Raw genomic sequence first — 23,452 nt, 5'->3', positions numbered from 1 at the left:
GTCAGAGCCCAGAAAGAGCATATCTGCAGGAGGCCGAATCCTCCATGGCGCTGCTGGGAAACACTTCTGATGTCTCTGTGGGAAACACTCGTAACATAAAAATACTGTGTGGGCCCCCGAGGCAGCATCACACTCAGGCCCTGAAGTGTCTTCAGAAGATAACCTGCAGGGTGGCTCTTTTTCCCGCTTTAAGCCTTTCTGTGCTGCAGAGAGATCAGCTTAAACTGCTGCGACAGTCAGTACAGACTGTGACAGTTCAGTACAGTCAGTACCAATCCAGGATTTAATCTCTTAAACTTTGGTGTGTCTGGCTTTTTTTTCCTTTTTTTTCCCCCCTGATTTCAGCTTGTTTGTGTCACGGCTCCTCCAGCTGTTGTTGCTGAGATGTGGTGACAGACAAACAGGCAGGACAGCTTCAGAGTTCATTCAGTGGACCACAGTGACAAACAGCTGATGTGGACGTGACGAAAGTGTGGGAATGACTGCGTGATATCAGTAAAAACGTGACGACTAAATATTTATATTACTAGAATTTGAGATCATAAGTGATGATGATCGACAAGGACTGAGCAAGAGTCAAGCTCCTGAAGCTCAGGTTTTTTAAATTATCATTTTGGCTTTTAACCTCAATTTGATGAGGCAGTTTAGAGAGTGATTGGACACATGAGAGAAAGCAGGGAAATACATTTAACAAAGGGCCAAAGACTCAAACTCAGGTCACCTCTGTGGACTCAGCTGGTAGCTTGTTTCTGTCCTACGGTTAAAAAAAAAAAACTAAAACCCAGACACATAATAGTTGAACTTCTTCACCTTTACCCATCAACCAGCAGTTTCTTCTGACTAAAACATTTTGTTACCTTCAGAGAGAGTAAGGCTAACTGATCCCCCTGTTTTCAGCCTCAATGCTGAGCTAAGTTTTATGATAAGAAGCATTTACCGTACAGAATGAAGAGTTGTGTTAACCTTCTCGACAGAAACTACATACATGCATTTCTCAAAATGTTTCCCAAATCTAGTCCTTGAAATCTCCCTCATTTCCTGTCAGCCGTGTACTAAATCCTCGCTGTTTTTCCCCCACGGCTCTGAACATCATATAAAACTACCGTCTGTTCGCACAACACATATTATATATATTTTTCTTTTCTTGCATCAGGCACATGTATGAAGATTTTGCACTAATTTCAACTCGACAGATTTTTATCCTCCTCGTGCTCAACTCTCTCCTCATTGTTATGTGTCTCGTCGTCTCTCCCGCATTACTCTGAGACCTCTGAAGTGTCCTTGTGTATGAAATATGATGCATAAATAAGTTTGCTGTGCCATCATGGAATTTCTGGAGGTCATTCTCTGCTGTGAGACAGAATAATAAAGATTATATTTGCATGTGTATCAGTGATACTGAATGGTACCTGTCATTCAAAGCATGTGTGGGGGGGGAGGGGAGCTGCTAACCTGATAAACTATTTTCCTGAACCTCAGGAACATTGAATATTAAAATCTCACACACGGACACTGTGAGGATAAAGCTGCTGACTGTCGCTCATCCACTCATTCATTCATAAAGTCATATTAAGTGTGCGTGCCGCCTGTTAATTCCCTCTGTGCACCGTCCTCATCAGTCCCCTTCATGTGACCAAGCTACATTTTCTCTAAGCCTTGTGGCCGGAGGGGGGGGGCTTGTTTTTTTTCTCAATGATGGTATTGTATCCAGATTATTGTGCAGAATCATGCACAGAGGATCAGCTAAACCAAATTACACACACAGTGGATGTTTAATCCAACCAACGCCCACCGCCAGCTGTTGAGAGAGAGAGAGCGGCAGAATATCAGCCAGTCGTTCACCTCAGATACACTGGATTTTACTTCACGACTGTAAGAACAGGAGAATGTGCGAGTTTACTTTTCTGCTTGATTTACCTCTTTATCTATTCATTTTGTACATGTAGCCTCTTGGATCTGCTGCTCCTAAATAAACGCCATCAGTTTGAATATTTCTGTGGGATGTTTTCATGTCCCCCCCGATGGTCAAAAAAACATATAGAAATACTTGATTTGTTATTTTTCAACATGCAGAATGATAAAAAAAAAAAAGACATCCATCATCTAACTACGTTATATGCACACTTTCAACCAGTTTATTGCATGTTTATCACAGATCTTTCAGACAGGCTCCTGTTGTTCTCGTGTCTGGATAAACCCTCAAGTCACTTTTATGTTTAAGACACTACGGCGAATATTCTCCTTAAATCCGTATTATTAATAGCCTGTATCCTCCCAGTATTATGGTAGAACAGCTGCTAACAAAGCTAATTTGGTTTTGAACAAGTTTAATTCCCTTTCTTCCACTTATTAAGTTATCTTTAATTTACTGTGAAGCAGCAAAATCAGAAAATGTAACAAAGTGAACACAGTGGAGAGACGAAGAGACTTACAGTCTACAGAACCTGCTTCCGCTCATGTTATCCTGACGTTGCCTTTTGAGATTCTTACATAACCACAACATATTTAAAGCTTGTCGTATCTTATTTAATAATATAGTAATTTGATGTTCCAGGAGTGTCTGAGGTCAAAAGTCTCAACAGTGAAAGAACTTAAAGGAGCTGATAATCTAACATCCTGTGTCCAAAGCTCCCCTACAGAGCTTTAAATAACATCCTGTAATCTGCTGTAATATATATAAAAACAACACATTACAACATTTTCTATACCAAAAGATTGACTTCTCCTTGTCCAACTAAAGGAAACTGATTAATTTCCTCGTGACACAGGGTTTATTGCTGTCGTCTTAGTGGTCCCAATGCGTCTGCATTAGCGTAAATAAAGCAACAAAGGTTTACGGGCTGTAGAATAAATGCAGAATTACATAACTCCCTCCCGGATATTAGCCTAATTCCTCTCATGTGGCTCTGTGCAGGAATGCAGCTGCTAAACGGTTCTCATGAGCAGAAGCATCGGTGGAAACAAATGTGTGCATACAGTCGATATACATACAGAGAAAAGAAGGATAAAGTGAGGTTCAGGAATGCATGTTGGAAAACGTCTCCTGAGTCTCGGCCTCCGTCATATGATGCATCAGGAGCCGAGATGGCTCATGTTTGCAGTCCGCACCGGTGATCAGCCTCTGGTTCCCATGATTCAGCTCAGTGACCCTCAGCTCTCATGATCAGACTGTTTGCAGCACGTGGGCCGCAGTGATTGTTCACTTGTGTCTCAGGCCGAGTGCTTCGGGATGAAAACCTTTGTCTTAGGACGTCACAGGGTGAGATGATTATCTAAGAGCTCAGAAGGAAATCACAAAGCGGGAGCTGATAGATCAACTCTGTTTGTTGGCCCACAGGAGAGGCTGGTGTCACGCTGCGTTCACGCCGGAGTGTGAGGACTGCAAACATAAGAAGCCAAGTCATCCTCCTCATTATATCTCACAGTTTAAAAATCAGAAGTTTCTAACAGCTACAAAAGAAGAGATCTATATACACCCATGACCAAATATGGCTACTTCATGTAAATCAGGTCCTTCCGGCAAAACCCGCCGCGTCTGGAAAGTCCCAAAAACTTTTAAACTAACTGTTCTCCATTGTTCTTCACTAACCTCTGCATGGATTATAACACATTACACATATAACACATTTTCAGTGAACATTATCCTCCTGTAAGAGAAAACTTCCAAACCAGCCGTGGCGGTCAAGTTCAAAATGCAGGCGCAGACGGTCGACGAATGAAAGCGTTCGTCCAATCAGGAACCAGGAAGTGTTTGCATGGCTGTAGGAAAATGCAGCCTGTGTGTTTTGTTAGTCGGCGAGTCGACAGTGGATAATGGAAATGATTCTGCCTTCATACGCCACTCCTTCCCTCCAGTGCTTGATATAAAGCCATGAAAACAAACTGTTGTGTATTGGTTCCTTGTTTTGGAGGCGGACTGTGGTGCCGGTTGTATTGGACGCAATGGGAGACGCACGTTGAAACACACTTCAACCTAACATGTCTACTTTGTACGACTTCTGGTGAAGAAACGCCTCCAGAAATCACAAATATGAGGAAAGGAACAACGTGTCGATTAAAGAATCCGTCGCTAACTTGCTCTCTTTCATTTTCTTGAGGCATCAGTAGTCCAATGACGTAGACATGTTGGGTTTTGGTTTGTATCTCCATGCGTCTCCCATTCATTTCAATACAGTCTGGCACCAAGGTGAGACTTCTTTGTTGGGTTCCTTGTCTCAGCAGAGCAGAGCACCTGTCAATCATCTGTCGTGGCGCCGCCTGTCAAGCATCCAGCGCTGGGAAGCGCCGCTGCCACCGCGTCACACCCAGAGAAAGGAATGAGAGTCCTCAGCAGGACATAATCCCTCGTGGAATTTGTTGCCCTTTACATTTCAGAATCTGTGTCGCTCTCAGAGGAACACTATGTTCTTCTGGGATACCCATGTAATCCCTGATAGTTATAAACTGTGAATGATGCTTCGCTTCTACGTCTGACTTAAATATTAATGATTCACAGCAGACACGGATCTTGCTCCAGTTATTACAGATCTAATTTAATATGTTTACACGTTGAGGTCGAGTGTGTATCACAGGTGCCTGCAGCCCGCCGTGCCCAGACGGTGGTATTCAACACTGCTGGATGATTTGGTGCCTGTAGAAGTGGAGCTATGTTTGGACTCTCCTTGGATGTAGGACAGTTACATGAGCACATCAACTCATTTTCCTCTTTTACATAAACACGCTCCATCCTGCTGCTGTCAGGCTGATGGCAGGAAGTGAGAGGCGATACTTTAACGGCGTTAAATCGAGCGCCCTGTGGCGTCCTCGCGCAGGTAGACTGTCGGAGCACCTGTGAGTGATACGGGATGCTCTTTTATCCCAAACTGAGGCTGCGAACTTCAAAGGCCGTGGAGCATCAGAGGCCGGCGCTGCATCCTCTGATCTCTGATCTGCTTAAATGAACCAGCTGCTTTCTGCCGAGATACAAGACGGAGCCACTCGCCTCTGCGCCAACTTCCCTGGATGACTTAAAAGAAGCTGCTGTTAGCAGGATCAGTGAGGCGGAGGAGGGGAGGGAAGACGCTCTCTTTGAAAAGTCGCAAAGAGACGACCGAGCGTGTTGGTCCGAGGCCGCCTGCTGAGTTTCTTCAGCTGAAGGTTTGTTGTCACTGCACGGCGTGATTTTAATGAGTCACGATCAGTTTTTTAGCTGGAACGGTCCTCGAACATTTCCCCACCCTTTTGGCCGCCATCATTAATTCGCCTCAGGAGGCCCAGTTTGACATGTATGCGTGAGAAAGTGTGTGTGTGTGTGTGTGTTCATTCCAATTGGCTCAAATATAAACACACACACACATACACGCTAGTTTGTTACATCACCTTACATAACTCATGACCGGGATGTGACCGACTCTCATGGGAGGTGTCACTGGACGAGGTATGTGACTGTGTAATTTCTACAGAGTTACACAGCAGATGTTTAGTCTGCCACCAGTAAAAGCAGCTTTTTCACCTAAAATGATCTTCTGTAAGTAGATACAGTATATCATTATAGATTTATGATTGTAAATTAGAAATATAGCTCCTGTGAGCATCATGTTTCTCCCTGGAGTTGCTGGATGACTTGTTTTCTTCACAAACTATAGCAGACTTGGAATCGAGAGGCGAGTTGAATACACTATTTCATTGAAATACGAGGTTTTCTTTCTAGATATTTTTAACGATAAAACTTAAATTATGACTACCCAACCTGCAGGAATAAACTCAGCCTGTGTCAATGAGCAGAATTCATATGACACTCCTTACAGTTTGTACCTGGTCTCAACTAGAGCAAATTCATCCTCGTTCTGAATAAAAGCCGTTTGTCAAATGACGTATGTTTCAACAAAGCACTTCACAGATGTAGCGTTGCACTGTCGGACTCCCGGTAGCTTCCAATACGCTGATCGATGCAGCAGAGCCGTGATACCGTGTTTTCATTTCCACACATTCTGCTTCCTGGTCTGAATTTGACTCCTAAATGACCCACAATGAAACCACGGATGGTTCGTTCAGGGATTCAGGTGTGTAAAGATAGTAAAAACTAATATAGCCTCAAGTAGAGATGAAGAGCGGGGGCGACAGTCATCTGGTTTGCCCACTTATTTCTGACTCATTTTCAAAACTTGTTGATCCAACAGCGGTTTATCAGATTTTGGTGAGATCTGTGTAGAAACCAAACGACTGACGCAGAGGTGAGCTGGTTTTCATTTTGTCTGCACTTTCAAAACAACCTTCTCTTTGTGAAACTCCTCCTGTAATTTCCTCCCCGATCCAGTTCAACCACCTTCCTCTACAAACACGATATTCAATATTTGCTCCTATTGTCTCTTGTCCTCGCGGCAAGTTCCAACATTTTATTATCCTGGAGTCGATCGTTCGGCTCAGTTTAGACCTGCAGATAAATTTAGATTGGCAGAGTGAATGTTTAAGAGGATTAACCCTGCGGTGCGGTTATGTGTCACTTGTAAAAGACTTCGTTTACTTTTAAAAAAAACTCTGCAGCATGTTATCTGCACACACAGTCACTACTTTCTCCCACACACTTTGCTTTGTCTGCGTGGCGGCACCAGAAGCCAGCTGGGCCAGGCCAGACGATCGACTCGCCTGCTGCGTCAAAGTGGTGACACGGTGCTGCTATTTATAAATGGCATTGACAGGCTGTGATCACTGTCAATGAGAGGGCGGAAGAATCCACGGTTAATTTAAGCTCGACTTCTGTTAATCCCAGCGTGGTATCTGCACACGACGATCTGACGTCAAAGAAAAACAAAAAAAAAAAAAAAAACGTATGGACATCTTGACAGCAGCATTGTCTGCACTGTTCATGCAAATCTGCGCTTTTGTGTCAGAGCTGGGGAGGCGCTGACAAAAAATTAGCTGCGCGCGGATAAATCAGTGCACCATCTTGGCCTAAATAAGCCCCTCGTGGAGAGAACTGTCAGTAGAAAGTGCAGATTAACATCCTCTTGCAGATGCATCAATATTTTCCCGATAAAGACACTGTCACACGGACTGCAGTGACCCACTTCCACCTGTGTCTATAAAACAAGACGGGGAGAAAAGCTGCTCTCTCCGGGGAAGGCACCGAGTGGAAAATTCCCCCTTCAGTGGCCAAACAAACAGCGTGAGGCCCCGAAGACGCCTGGACAAACTTGGCATCGTTCAGAGAGAACAACCGCCTCTCATCTGAGGAATCCCAGAAACACAATGGCATTCCTCCGAGAGAGGGAACGAGAAGAAAACACGCTGCAATCTGTCGGAAGAATCAATTAAAAGACTTTCCTCCGAGCTAATGCGACCCAGTGACCTCTGTGAATGTTCAACACGCAGTCAAGGACAAAACATGAAGCGGTTGCTTAACACTGTTTGCATGACAGAGCTGTGATTTAACCCTCAACCTCTCGTCTTCACACAAAGCTGCCGTTTTTGATCCCCTTCCATTCTCGACCTTGGGAGCGAATCTCCACAATGATCCACTTCTAGGTCAGTCTCAGGCGCGTGACGTCCGTCTTTCAGGCCTGTTTAAACTCACTGGGCTGTTTATGGACGCTAGTAGTAAATCTCTAAAACTGCTTCACAAACTTAACAAACCTCATGATTTTAATATGCTGCCTTGACTCTTGAGTGCCGGATGGAGAAAAATCTGTTTTATTTGGAAAAGACTATCTTTACATGGGTTTTAGCATTTAGAAAGACAGAATAAGTCTTTGCTGCATTAAGAGAATTAATCTTTAATCTCAAAGACTCACTTTTGAGCGCCATGTTTCCCCTTAGAACAGAGTAACAAGCAGCAGTGGAAGAAACCTCCCCCCTGAACTGACGACCCTTCAAGACCTGCAGAAGTTATCAGTTGTCATCAACACATTTCCAACCTTCTTCAGCGGTGGTGACTTCTCCTGTGTTTTGGTTCCAATCCTGATTTTACCACCGTGTCATTTGCCATTTCATCTGATGGAGATAGAAAAGCACGACTGCTCGCAGCTCATTCACACCTTCAAGCTATCAGTCAGGTCATCGAGGTCAAGGTACCTGCTCACTACTGGTGTTTCATAGGTCAACTTTAGCAACAGGTGTTAAAGTTCAGGCGTCATATGCCGTCAAAGGCTATGAATGCCATGTTGAATTACATTTAAATGCAGAACTGTCATGCACAAATCATCAATAACACTGTATAAGTGGCTAGCTAGCTAGTTAGCTACCAAGATATCAGCAAACCAGTTGAAATTGTTTGCAGATTGTTATGAAGAAAAGGACCATAATACATCGTACTGACACCCAGGTCACAAAGTTGTTGTGGCCCACATCAGATCCATCTATCTGGCCCACATACCACTTGGAACAATAATAAACCACATCTGGCCCAAATCTGTGCAGCAGCTCGTTTTGAACAGCGCAAGGTGATATGGATCTTGTGTTTGTGTGTGACGTGTTGTATGTATTCGTGTTAAAAAGCAAACTGCCCTACACGGACATGAAGGTTTTTACTCTAGTTATTATGTAAAAAAAAAAAGTCTGTGTCATCGCAGATCAGTGAATCTGCGTCATCTTCGGCAGCATTAATAAAAAGAAACTGCATCATCGACCTTGGTTTTGTTTAAACTGCTCTCAGCCTTCAACCAACACTGAGTCACTACTGAGTCCTTATGAGGGAATATCTGTGACTTACTGCTAACAATTCACCGCAAACTGTAAACTAATTGCGGTCGGTGGGTTGGTGAAGTGTTCGAGCTGCACGCATATAAAAGTCGGACATCATAAGAGACGACGGTACGGTAACATGACCCAACACTCAGCAGGCACTTAGCACCGGGGATCATGTCAGAGGTTTGGCCCACAATACCGTACAGTACACAGATGATTTAATTACCCCGCTGGGACTGTTACATAAGGAGGAACATGAGCGGCAGAGGGCTGAGACACCGAGCGGTCCCTCCAGAGAGAGGCTCTCTGCAGCCTTCACTAACAGCACGAATTACACTCAAATTGGCAAAGAAGATTTCATCAAGTCATTCTGCAGCACGTGCGATCTTTTAGCCTCGGCATCTGGTGCGTGTCCGAGTGGCACCAGCCGGGCCACAGTCAGCAGACACAGTCGGGAATTATAAAATCATATTTGTGCTGATTTGAAGGCCGGGCCGAGATTTCACAATCTACCGTGAATGATGGATAATATATTTCTGCAGCTGATCTGAAGCAGACCCGCCAGTCACACAGAGCGGTCGGCAGGGGAATATTATTGGCAGTTAATGTTCCTGCAAACCAAGGATCACATTTGTACGTGTCACGTGGCGTTCGCGTTACATGTTTATGACTTGACGATCATATCAGGATGTGGAAGGGGGGAAATGATGTTACAGACGAGAAGGCTCAAAACTGGGTCTGTTTAACGAGACTGGACATTTCCAACTGGGCAGGACGACAACAGCCATCTTTTTGGGCGACAAAAAAAAAGCATACATACATGTTTTTTGTCGCCAAAGTCACATATTTATGGAACACATATTTATGCCCAGCTGTGTTTGTGGTGAACGAAACAGGTCATTTAAACCACAACATGAGCTCTTTATAACTTTAACCAAGTAGTTTTTGTGCCTAACCAGATCATAATCACAGAAAAGAGTTTGCAGTAGCAGTCTCTGCAAACATCATCACATTATGAATCAGAGCAGCGTCACTGGCCTTGACACTTTGTGTGAAGCAGAAGATACTTTTCCTGCATTTGTCTAACAGTGCTGAGTCGTGTATTAGGCGTTTATGTTTGTTTACGACCCGCAACGCAGTTTAAGATTGTCAGCCACGCTGTCTGTCGAGGTCGCTGGTCGGGAGCTGGGTTGTGTAACGGGGATGTGAGATTGTATCTGACATGGAACAGCGTAGCTGTAGTTGCCTCGGGATGATGTTCCCTCTTTCATAACTCTTCATGTGTTCTTAATCCTCCGTCAGACTAAGCCTCCCTCCAACTGATGCCAACTTTCACCTCCCTCACACCTGCCCCCACCTCGCTCCAGTTGAGCCCCTCACTCTGTATCTGGGTCTGACCAAGACAAAGCCAAGGAGTCCTTTCTCTCTGTCTCTCTGCATCGGATGTCCTGTTCAAAGAGCTATGAATCTCATTGCTGATATTACCAGGCGAGTTTATCTTCCCCTTCATGGTCGGATCGGGGATGTCACTGAAAACCAGCTGAAACTGAGCCTTCCCCTCACAAAGACCCGTCACGTCCGTCTCGTAACATCATTGTCATTCCTCACTTCAGCGTGGAAGTTTGGTGGGAGGCGAGAGTGAAATGTTAAGCTCTCACCCATCAGCTGTTGAAACGAAGTGAATCACATCTCTCGGATCTCGCGGTTCAGTCAGACAGGAGCTGACAGGCGCTGCTCACACCTCCCACCGCTGACCCGATGTGGCCGGATGAGTCGGCTCGTCACCGCAGAAACACTTTCTGCTCATTTCCTTGGTGAATGCATGACTGGAAAAAGATCAACTCAGGACTCTTGACTTGTCACACGAGCTGTTTATCGTCTGTTTTACTCTAAACTGGACCTTCAGTTAAGGAACGAACATGATGCTGCGTTAAAGTCGAGACCATAAAACTCTCAGAAAACTGATTACTGAGGTTATAAATCAAGTGAGAAGTAGAGTCACTCACTCATAAGCTCACATACAAGCTTACTTCTTTTTGTAGCCAGTTTAATCACAAAATGTTGGTCCCGACCCAATTCAAACCCTGGAAATGATCTTTTGACAACATATGGACAGAAATAGAGAGATTCACAGTGTATGTGTTTTACTGTATAAACCTTTACAAGATAAGATTTATTCTCCCATTGAGGAAACTTGTCCATCAATGCTTTCATCTCAGGATGTTCTGAGCTGCATCATTCATAGATCAAAAATACATGTACATACATCCAATAAGAATAAAACAGAATATTACATGTCTGTGAATAAAACCGCTGCTATAAGGTCTGTTAAATAAATGCAGGGGTTCAAGCTGGGTCAGAAAATTATAAGAATATATATATATATATATATATATATATATAAGAGTTCGGGATGTGAGCCAGGATTACACAACCTGCATGAATAATAAAACACCATCCTCACTTTCCGCGACTGATCTGCAGGGGATGAGAGCGGCGCTGTTGATCTCAGACACTCGGTGAGGCGAGCATTATAAATCACTGTGCAGATGCTTTGATCTGGTTCAACTCCTTCGTGATCGACTGATTAACATTTTTACCGCACGTATCCGTACGACTCAGGTTGATCTCAGGTCAGTAAACCACAGTTTACAGATGGTGGATGGTTTTGTGTCTACAGAAGTAACAGTGTTTACAATCATGATGTAGAACTTACTTTTGGTTGTATGTCGTGCAAAATGTGCTCAAAAGAAGGCAGCGACGCTATGGAAAATTCAATAAGGAGCTTTTTGATAATAAGTTGGTGCACTGACTGGCTATCAACAGTCATTTAAATTTAAGTGACTAAGTATTTTGATAGCTGATGTATCTAATATTTAGGCATAAATGGCAAAAACGACTGATATTTGCTAATGTATGGAATGAAATATCTCTGGGTGTCAGGCTTTTATCTAAAAATGCAATCATATTCACAACCTGCCTGTTGTGAAGTCTGAGGGAAACTTTGATATTCTTCTTATAATTTCAATTTTCCAGCGTGACAGTCAGCGATATGAACTCGAAATCCAGAGAGAGGAGACGTTGATCTCCTGTTAGAAACCTCCGTGAAAGAGCTCCCGAGGGATTAAAATGACGCCCGGAGCGAAGTGAGGCTGGGATTTGGTAAAAGAGCAAGTGACAGTGTTTAAGATTTCATCCATGTCACACTTTAAACAACATGCTAAATATATATTCACACTGTTTGTTCACTGATTTATGATGCTGCTTCAATTAAGATGACGTCTCTTTCATTTTTCTTCCCGGCCGACCTCCACATCACACGAGCCCACACTGCCTTCTGATCCAGCCCCACGGTGAGCAAATTACATGTCGTCAATATGTGAATCGGCCCACACGGGTCTTTCAGCTAATGTCCAGTTACAGCCGCAGCAGGAACTCAGATCCAACGACCTTCATCAGCATCACGAGTGCTGGAATTAAACTACTAGACTTTAATGATGAAACAACGTGATGAAATTATATGAAGAGGATTCAACTGGACGGAGTTTAAATCGTTTTTAAAAGACTGTCAACACAACATTACCTTGCAAAGACTTTCGCTGTAACATGATGCGTTAACAAATCACATACATGGAAGCACATAGTGCTGATGTGATGTAGATGTCTACAGATCACCCTGCGGCGTCTGAAAGGTCGTGCTCAGTTTTAAAAGCATCTGATCCATGTTTGGTGTGAGCCTCTGCCAACAAGCCATGAAAATCACCCTTTGTGCTGCATTTGGTGGAAATACAGGTCAAAAATAACCCACTTATAACATGCAGGGTGTTTATGCTTCAGCAATCATTAACTACCTTGTTTATTCTAATTCACTGATTTATTTATTTCCACTGGCTGCTTGTCATCTCCACAGTATCCTTGCAGCCCAGCGGAGGCAAACGTTATGGTCCAAAATACAGGAAAAGCACCAATTCCTTACATTTGAGAAGCTGGACTTGGAAAATGCACCTTTCTTAATAAATGATTACATGTTCACATATCAGTAAACTTTAAATGTGACAGCCTCAAGGTCACATCAAGGCCACTCTCTGTGTTATGAGATCAGATCTGCGCTCTGTTTATATCAGAACATCTCCTGCTTCCTTATCAGTATGACTTCTTGCCGCTCCTTCAGTCGAGGCTGCGGCAGCATTAACCCAGATACAGACCGGTTGTGGCTCGGTGGAGAAACAAGCTCGCCTCTTACGCAACCCCATCATCTGAGCAGGGCAGCATCACCCGCGGTCTGAATCCTCAGAATCACAAAGGAATGAGAAGAACGACGGTATGAGAGCAAAAATGACCGGAGGTGATGTGGAAGTAAAAGCCACCGAGTTCATTGACGGAGGCTCCTCGGCCCGGCTGACGGCAGCGTGCGAGGCCCGAGGGCCGAGGCAGCCGCGCGTCGACTCAGCTGAATGAGCTAAAGAGCTTTGGTCTTTCACAAGGACTGGAGGTTTTTTTTTTTTTTTTTTCTGCTGCAGTGGCCTTGAAGTTTATGTAAGAGAAAGACTGGCAATCAGGCCGGATGACGTCAGCGGCCGGCGGGGCAGATGAAGAGAAGACAGAGGGGCAAGTTAAAGAATACAAAGTAATCAGACAAAGTCCGGCTTAACAGGTCAAGATGAGTGAACTGTAACGTCACGTATCATCAATCTGTTCGGTCACATAACGTCTGACACTTTAATCATTTTGATATTTGATTGTTGCTTTTTATCCACTCAAATTACATCACTAGTAATTCCTTCATTCGAGTGTGAGGTTTCACATAATTCAAAAGAGTCGAGTCTCGTCAGCTCCTGTTCCACAGCAACCAGCTGCTCAAAGCATCAGCATATTTTTTTTTTTTTTTTTGTTGCACATATGGTAAGGACTTGAACAAAACAAAAAGAGGGTTATGTAAGCTCGTCCACGACTGGAGCTGGAAGTTTCCTGAGCTCAGCACCGGCAGCAACATTTTTCTTCCACTGAGGCAGCGGATTCTCGTCTCCGAGTCCAGTCGGCAGAGTTAATCACGAACGCGGGACAAAGTGAGCAGGAAGCATTAAAATCTAAACTGATTAACGCTTTGGAAACAAGTTATTCATTAATATGCGAACCGGAAACATAACTCAGAGGATGTTTGGAGAAGGGATGACCTGACAGTGAACTTCAGGGAGTCATCGCTCCTGTTCTCCTCCCACAGCCGTGTTTTGGACCGACGCTGCACTTTACAGCATTATTAATCTGTGGTTTACATTCGTCTGGGTTACATGTCTGCCACAGCCGGCTGCTGATCCTGACCTGCTCTGGGTTGCACAACGCGAGTATATCCGCTTGATATTAGTGGTGCTGATGATGTCATCATGTTTCAGAGGGAGGTGATGCACTCTTGCGACTGTCAACTAAATATTCCAAATCTCTCCCTAAATTCTTTCTTTGCTCTCCTGTCACGACTGATCCTGCAGCTCTCTGAAACGCTGTTAGTGGCTGTTCGCTGCATCATGTTTTCTTTGTAAGCCTGAATATCAAAGTCCCGACATCTTCTGTAGCTCATGAAGGCTGCTGATCAGCATTCAACCTGGTGCGACCCACCTTTTGTACCTGAGGTCTCAGCTGTCTGAGAGTTTAAATACTTTTAAATCACGCCGTGTAGCTCATTTGCTTTTAGTTGAACTGACATTTATTGAGCAGCTACATTCACTGTGTTGCTGACCAACACTTGATGGAAGTGACGTCTATAAATGACCTGATGTGTCCAAAATAAACATTTATTGCTGCTATACTGGGAAACGAAAAAGCAGAAAACCCTCATATTTTAATTGAAAAACACAATTTAATGAAATTTGAACTAATAAAAAACTTGCCGGTGACCTAAAATGTATAACTGGTTCATTTGTTGTTCAGTTGAGAATCCCAAAAATCAGAAAATGAAAAAAAAAAAAATTATTTGTTTATGAATGTGACACAAAAAAACAACGCTTTGGGTTTTTTTTGTACTTTTGATTTTATGCTAGGATCAAAAACAGGGAATTTAAAAAATCACTGCGTGATCCATGTGAACTTGAAGTTGAATTATTATGACTTTATTGACTCACACAGTCGGTCTTGAGTTGTAGCGCTGCGGAGAAACACACCGATCTCTTCTGCTGCTCCTCTCGGGGTCACTCGTTTGTTTTGTTTTTAATATCACGTTCATGTCACGTTTCATTTTCTGATTCTCAAATGAATATCAAATGAACAAATGATGCATGAAGACAGTAACTCCTCTGTAAACTGTTCGGGGCTCAGAACCTCCAGCTGACCCGGACTGATCGTTGCTGAGTTCATCGTCTTCAGCCACCTGACAGGGACGCCTGATCCTGACACAACGTGAAGTCGAGACTCACACAACCTTCCCCCCGTCCAGCTGTATTCAAATGAACCTTGTCTGTCAGCTTCGTTCAAACAGCCCTGTGTGTGTTCCTGCCGCTGAGTCACGCTCTGAATGCTCCTGGGTATCTGCTTTACATACAGAAACTTACCGCCGGTCAGCCTGGTTTGTTTTGTTCACGCTACATTCAGCAACCGCAGTCTTACGTCACCTCTGACTTCTTTTTTTTTTTTTTTTTTTTTTACAACCTCGTTTCCCTGAAAAGCCTCGAATGCTTAGGACTCCTCGAACAGTTCCTGAAAAGATCTCGCTTCAGGCGCTGAACATCCTCTGATTCGGTCATAGGCGTTTTTTATTATTACACCTTCAGGATGAGTTTACCCAGGAGGGATGTGCATCCTGTCATGGGGTTAAAGCAAACAAAAGGCCCATTCTGCAGCAAGAATGTGCAGATCCTCCGTCACCTCCACTGTGGATCAGTAACGTGAGTCCACATGCTGGGTTTGTAGCACCACATGAGACGAGCCGTGTGGTTTCCTGAGTGCTCAGGAGACGAGCTGAGAGTGTTTTCTTGTTAAAGACAGGAGGAAAGACACCGAGACGGTCAGATCCGGCCTGCTGAGCAGCTTCTCCCCTCGTGAATTATGAACAAGTGCTTCTATCTGGTTTATCTGGAGGGATTGTTGTGTCACACCATGACAGTTTTCAATTACACCAGATGAAGAAGACGTCGCTGTAGCTTCTGACAGGAGTCCTCATGCAGCCCGACACATTAAGTCAGTTTCCGGGCTCGTTATTAAAATCGCAGTCTTGTACAAAGGCTCCACTTCTCTAGAGTGCATGTTAAAAAGATCATGATGCAGGTGGCGAATTGATGAACCCAAGTGTTTTGTCATTGTTCCTGCTCTCGAACATCCTTTCAAAGGCAAATGATGCACTTGTACACGTCAGCCTTTGAAAATGTGAAGTACTCTCAAATCTTTGATCAGTCGATGCAGAGCTCAGAAAACACCAAGCAGGGAGGGAAACTCTGATGGAAGACATTATGTAACAGTTGAGCTAAACCGTAAAGGAGCAGTCCATGACTTTGCTTTCTTGCCGAGAGTAAGAGGAGAAGAACGATATGTCCTGGTCTGGTTGTTATTTCAGTCACTTCCTGTTTTATTTTGTAGGTTTTTACGCTCATGTGTCATGATCTGGTAAAAACTTCCTGTCTTTGTGTTCTTTTCTCACCTTTCTGACCCAGTTCCTTGTTGGTATTCTCTACCTTTTTTTAGTCCCTCTCTCTTTGCCGGTTCTTCTGCATTTTCACGTCTGTTCCTCAGTCTCGTTTTGCTCCTTGTGTTTTTTGCGTCTCCTTCGATTCTTATGTGTTTGTTTAGTCAGTTAGTGAGTTTTTTGCTCAGTGTTGTATTGCTCTCTTCTTGCTTCTCAACTTGCCTGACTCTGTGTCTTGCATTTGGCTCCTTTTTGATAACTCGCAACACAATAGCACCCTGATGTGAGTAAATTTAAAGCCACTGCCAGTAGCTGGTTAGCTTAGCTTAGCACAAAGACTGGAAACGGGTGGAAGAAGCTAGCCTGGCTCTGCCCACAGGTAACAGAATCTGCCTGACAGAACGAATGACAAGTTGTGGTTTTTGCTTCACCGTAATGTTGAACTACTCCTTTAATGAGCAGTGTCCAACAGTTTGCTAAACTAGAAATGATGGTCCACTTCACAAATCATTTATTTAGATATCGTCTACATTAAACATTACTTGAAAGTGAACAAATCACGTTTTGTTTTCCAACTCAACACTGTTTGTTTGAATCATGTTTTGTTTTGTTTTTTTCTCCGTACCAACCCGCTCCTCTGCAAACAACGACAGCAAACCTCTGTAGTCACAGCAAACAAACTGCTTCCCTTCGTCCAGTCACGGCTCGAGTTATATAACTTTATCTGTTCCCCATTTCCTGTTTCCCCTCCTCGCTATCTGGATGAGGGAACACACTTCAGAGAGGAGGCTAACGACTGATGCAGCGTGTTCTCACATTTTCTGAAGGCATTTCTTCGTCAGAAGTCGTACGATGTAGAAATGTTGGGTTTTAGTTTCTTCATGCGTCTCCCGTTGACTTCAGTACAGCCGTCACCTCAGTCTGATTCAGTGATGCAACGATCCCTCCGTCTTTTTTAGGTTCCTTATATTCAGTCACGGCTCTCTTTATATAACTTTAGATTTATTTCCCCACTTCCCCCGTTTGCCTCTTCACTGTCTCTACACAATGAAGGCAAAACAGCCACAAAGATTTTTTTAAAAGTACAAAAAAAAGAAGATGTTACTCAATGGTCTGTTTAAAGTTATAACATGTTGGTTTAAGGAAGCCTCCTTTTGACTGTAAGTGAAATTCAAAATAACATCAGTTTCAATGTTATTTTCCATCCATGCATCCGATTATAAGTGAGAACAGCAGCACTATTTATGTTTGCTGACCTTTCTCTCACTGTCAAATACTGGATGCTTTTTATTTTTCCAGGCCTCTAAAAAAAATTTTTTTTTAATGATTTTTCCACAACACGGCCGTGACCTGTGAGGAGGGGTCAAAACATCACTTCACTTCAAGTCAGAAAGTTTGAAAACCACTGATCCTATTAGAATAACACTGGCGATGACAAAGTGTGAAAGTTATGAAAGTTATCAAGCACAGAGCTCTTGCACAGAGAACCCAGAAAGTCCAGCTGAGTTAAACTAATGAGTCCTCACAGCACGACAGAGTCAGAACTTGTGTCTCCACCCACGAGGATTCAGCTCAAACCTCCTCAAACAGAATCAATTTCTCTCTCTGAGCCACGGGAGGTGCTGCTGCTGGTAATTTTAATTCATTTATGTTTTCTCCTCATGCCTCTGCACACAATGTATAGATCGAACATGTGTTTGGGTACTAAAATGTGCACGCTGCCTAAAAACCGTCCCACAGCGGCTGCACCTGCAGGTCAGAGCCCGGCTCCCCCGCGGCTTTCTTTCTTTGGAGCCTCTCCTCTCCGGGTGTTACGTAACAAACTCCTCCACCGGACAAGAGAGAGGAGAGCAGTCAAAACACATGAGCATCAAACTGTTTACTGTGCAGCGGAGATAAGTTCAGAAAAAGGGCATCAAACTTAACTTATATATCCTCTCACACTTATGTAGAAGTGAAAAAATGACCATTTTTTTTCAATCAGCAGATAATTTTCATTGATGGGACGACATCGTTCTCTCTGTGATTTTACAGTCAAATTTTATGCAAATCTGGAAGCATTGATGATAAATGATGATGTGACATTATCTCTCCTCCTCCCAGCCTCTGGACTCTTCAAACATATTAGTTTTAATCCTTTTTAAACAAAAAAAATAATGAATAGTTAGTGACTCTTTTGTCCAGAGCGACTTAATTCATACATTGATACACTGATGGTGGCTGCCATGCAAGGTACACCAGGAGCAGTTTGGGGTTCAGTATCTTGCCCAAGGACTCTACGACATGCAGACCAGGGGAATCGAACCAGTGACCTTCTGATAACAAGATGCTGGCTCCACCCCTGAGCCACAGACGCCCCACACAGGCGATACTGGATCTCTGGGAAGCAGTGACGTCTAAAAATACACCTGCAAATGCCACGTAAACACATATTTACTTAAGTGTGACTCTTGGGTACTTTACTCGACACTGCAACGAGCAGTTTGCATTCCTCCAAGTACGGAATAAAAACAGACCAGGTTTTGGTTTTGGTATCGGTATTAACACCCTGGTGTCACGACACTAACTTACAGCATCAGGCTCTTGGTTTGTCCAGTATGATAACAGTGGATTTCCCAGACTTGATAAAACTAAAGAGGATCTAAAAGTTTGCCTGAGTGACTCTGACTGCACTTCATCACATCCTGTGTGTCATGGGGACATCACAGGGTAATACTCACTCACGTTATGTAAATGTTCCGGTCGTGTTCCTCTGGACTTGTGCAGCGATTCGTCATCACCACTTCAGGCCTGCACCTGCTCCCTGGCTCTCGTCTCCGCGGCCCGTCCCACGGACTCTGTCAGAGCAGACAGGCTCATTAATATTAAAGTCGCTGCTCCGGGCTGACGTAATCGTCCTCCTCTAAACTCTCTCCAGCTCTCCCGCTAACCCCCGGCGGCAGTGATGTCATCTAATGCCCGGCGGACATGTAACCGCACATCTGGATTAAAAAGCCCCCCGCATGGCGATGCAGCGGTTATTTGTTTGACATTCATCTCAAGCTGTGAATCAAAAATATTTGAAGGGGCCGACATCGATTTTTGGCAGCATCGTCTCTGCTTCCTGTCGGCCGGGGAGCGAGTGATGCACCCATCAAATTAAAGGCTGGAGAACTAGTTCACTCACTCAGTACTGTTATGTAAAAGCACCATGGAAGCCTGGAGGCCGGTGTTGTCTGGGGAAAATGGAAATAAAACTAAAGGGAAAGCGGGACGTATGTCTGATGTATTCTCATTTATCTGTAAACAGAACAAAACTTCTGATTGTTACACAACCGTTTTTGACTTTCCGTCCCAGATCTACAGAGCCACAACTCTGCCAGTTTGCAGACTTATTTGTCGAGTGGAGCCCCATCATTTCTGCGGTGGCTGAGAGAGGTGCTGTGGTATAAAATTCCCTTTCGGAGACTTGAAGGTTTTTCCTTTCACTGAACGTAATGTGGCATTTACCTGATTGTAATGACAGTAATCACACAGATATATGCGTATCCTGTCATTTTGTCTTTCGAAAACATAGTCATCATGTGGAACTGAAATAGGAAGTCCCCGTGCTCTCCTGGGTATCTGTGGGGTTTTTCTGTTGTTTTTCTCTTGAGCCTTGAAGGTATTTCGACACGCGTGAAGATTGTGAAAAACGCCCCCAACACAACCACCAAAACTTAGCCTTAGCCCTATTATACTTTTTTCTTCCTTTCCTTTAGTGTTTCATAAGTTCTTGGGCTTGTAAAAGATCTTGAAAAGTAAAAAAAATCCCAAAGTGTGTGATAACGGGAGTCCTGCCTTTAACTCTGTGACTTTGTGACCTCACACTACATCACCATGTCACGATTAGCATGATTCATGCTTATATTCACAGCTGAAGTGAAGCTATCATGAAGCAGAGTCAAGGTGAGCGATGCTGGTTCAGGCATGTGTGAGCTGACCAATCAGGGCAGAGCAGGGTGTCTTCAAGCGACAGGAACTAAAACAGTTGCAATCTATGAGCATTAAAGTATGTAAAACGGTTCTAGTAGTAACCCAACGTGAAACTCTGAACCTGAAAGTGAACATAGTATGTCTCCGTGAATGTTTAAGTAATACTGATCAGTCATAAGTTAATTATTTAACTTTTTTCGTCCCCACAACGTGCTGACCTCAAATTCACCTCCGCTGTCCTAAAACTCTGCACAGGCGCTGAATCAGAACCAAACGGAGCTCTCAGCAGGAGCTCTGTTCAGTGTCCAGCCTCGATCTTTTAAACAACCTTTTACATTTACGGTGCCTTTTTTTTAAACACTTTCACTGGCCCTGCTGTGTTTGGAGTGTGTGAAGAGGACAGAGAGCGGCGATGATGATTTCCTGCGTCTGTAAACTCGAAGTGAAGAGTTACCGGAAGAGAAGAGGCGATCAGTGTCGGTCTGCAGCTGAACAAACAGGAAGAGAAGATGTGATTCACCGGTATTAGATGACTGGATTCACTTTGAGAGGGAAGTCCACACCCGTTTGCCAACATGCTGCCACATACCAGAGAACATACCAACACATGCACAAAACAAAACAACACAAAACAAAGATGTTGTCAAGCGATACAGGGTTTAAATGATTGTATCAGTACTAGAAATCATATTCCGTGATTTAAGCTGTTTGCTGTTGTTTCACATTTTTAGATATGAGAGTTTTTTATCAGGCCAAATTTTTCAGAAGTCGGATTTATTTGTAGCGTGTTGCTTTTATGGTATTTGATTATAACGTATTGCTTTTATGTTTGCATGTAAAGTGTTTCCGAGTTATTGAATAGCGCTACACAAATTAAAATATATTATTATTATTTGTCTGTGCATTCAACAGTCCGATATCTAACGCCATCCAGGAATTAATGGGGGAAACACATGAAAAAACTGGACGGACGAGCCTCTGAAACAGGATTTAATCAGCATCCAGAAATAGGGAAATGAACTGCCATCGGACAGAACTGGGACGGAGCTGATGAAGCCTCTCGGATAAGTGACAATACATCTGCAAGATGTAATTAATGCGATCCAACTGCCTGTGATTTAATATATTCATATAAACTTCTAGATGTTGTGTATCTTTGAATTAAGATGCTTTTCAATACTTATTTGGATACTTTTGTTGCTCTTTAATGTCCGTCTGCAACTATTCGTTCGGCTATTACTTGAAAAGATTAAATATAACTCTGCGCAGTTGTTACTTTTCCACTCAGGTAGGCACTGATTCCTCATTCCTCCTTGAGTTTACATCTGCAATGACGCCCCAAACGGTGAAAAGAAACAATTAGGAAGCGAACGCGTGTCTGCATCGTCTTTTGCGAAATCAAGTTTTCCAAGTTCCATTTTCAGGGATCAAAAACGCAGTTTACGTGTTTACGAAAGGCTTCTTTTGAACAAACAACCACGTAGGGTCTCCAGCGTGCTGTAGGCGGCACGTATAACTTCACTTCACACTGTATATGAACACTTGGTGTAGCTTAGCTTGACTTAGCTGCCGTCCCCTGTGCATAGATGAAATTTAGTAATCCTGCACATTCTGTGAAATGCCTTTCTTTACTGATTAATAGCTGCACATATGTGATGCATACACTGCCTTAAACTCTCTCACGCTCACATCATTCCAGTATCATCCCCCCCACCTCCCTGTAATCCTCCTCAGCAGCAGCAGTTAGGTAAGACTCCAGGAGGTGTTGTGTAACTTTTCCCACCACAAAGCGTTTGTGACGGACATTTAAACTCATCCTGCTCACTGGTCTGCAGCGCTGCACACATGCACGCGCATATTCATACCCACACAGTTATAGACGCATGATTGCACGCAGATATACACACACACACACACACGCGCGTGCGCAGCCCCTCTTATGCACTTATACAATAAGCTATCATCAAGGAACTGGCATTTCAGCGGAGATTATACGTTTATGGATGTGGTGACATTAATGAGCTGACCTTTCACAGTGATGTAATGCGTCTCACTACCATTTATTTTGACCTGTTAAAAAAAAAAAAAAAAAGGCAGGGGGCTTCTGAGAATCACATATGACTGAGTGGTCTATTTTTGTTTGTTATACTTTCCATCCCGCTCTGTCCTTGGGGGCAGACTGGCCAGATGCCCTACTATAGTCCGAGCATAAGTGCGGTGTCCTCATTACTGACTGAAATGAAGCTGTCACATTTTTAACAGTGCAGTGGCACAGCCGGCCCAAACTTTCCCTCCTCGCGTCCTTCAGAGCGTTAAGTGTCACTTCATGTCGGGTCCAAAGTGGGTCAGTTTCAAGTGTTGAGATTTGTCCTTATTTGCAGGTCCAGGTGACGTCCTCAATTAAAAAATCATACATCTGTACATGGTTGTTTTTGTATCTTCAGGTCTTTGTACTGCAGAGATACACAGTTGACACGGAGCTGTTAAGTGATCGGGGGATTTGTAAAGTGCACTTATCTTGTCTCGGCTGTCAGAGTCAGTGTTTGTGTGTGATGCAGTGTTCTGACGTGAGGAGGAAACATAAAGCGTCTCCTGTCTGCTGGTAAATGTACCGTCTCCTTTCACACCGTGAAATTACCGGCATGCATAGCTCACATGCAGATCAAGTGCAGACAGCCAAGAGACACAAACTCTGACATGTCCTCAACTCACTGAAAGGGTCTCTGGCGGTGGGGTGACATGTATTCGTCCCAACCCGAGTCTGACTGTAAGATGATGAGAGCATAAGAGTTTGGATCTACACACCATCCCAGTTTTCAAACACCATTAATGGGGAACTAAAATAAGAAGAAAACGCGATACATGAAAACGAAGAAGACGCTCCGACATCCGCTACATCAGAAAAAAAAGAAGTCCAACGGCACGTCTGTTTTAAAGCAGCTTCTAGATCACTTGAGCAATTTGCATCTACATTTGTTTTTCTATCAGCCCTGATTACAGATATGAACTACAGTGTGGGCTCAGTTACCGCTCGGAGCACCAGCAAGCACAGCGAAGCAGCGTTTGGTCTCTGAGGTCTCCACCCGTGGAACAAGCTTCCTGATTACGGGAGATCTGTTAAACTGTCAGCTCGTTTCAATCAGGGCCTGAAACATCTTGTCTACTGTGGCTTTCCAATAAGTTAGATACATAAATTAAGTATTTCTAAAGTTATCATGGTGGAAGAAACTG

General features: G+C 43.7%; 1 protein-coding gene across 4 annotated transcripts in view; it reads right to left on the bottom strand.

Moving 5' to 3' along the window:
* si:dkey-154b15.1 overlaps positions 1-23,452 on the bottom strand; it is a 60,957-nt gene that overhangs the window by 16,982 nt on the left and 20,523 nt on the right. Inside the window, exons 3-5 of one of the 4 annotated variants that reach the window (XR_005074248.1) lie at positions 18,992-19,104; positions 18,469-18,675; positions 17,888-18,093 (exon numbers count right to left, since the gene is read on the bottom strand). The exons of 1 other annotated variant lie outside the window; for it this stretch is intronic. The gene's annotated coding sequence lies outside the window, so the exon portion shown is untranslated. Of the gene's footprint in view, positions 1-17,887; positions 18,094-18,290; positions 18,676-18,991; positions 19,105-23,452 lie in introns of those variants that run through there. 2 more of the 4 variants (XR_005074247.1, XM_037092964.1) reach the window with 2 other exon arrangements.

This window comes from Acanthopagrus latus, chromosome 3, assembly GCF_904848185.1.
Source record: "Acanthopagrus latus isolate v.2019 chromosome 3, fAcaLat1.1, whole genome shotgun sequence".
NCBI lineage: Eukaryota > Metazoa > Chordata > Actinopteri > Spariformes > Sparidae > Acanthopagrus > Acanthopagrus latus.
This window is presented reverse-complemented; position numbering and strand designations above follow the sequence as displayed.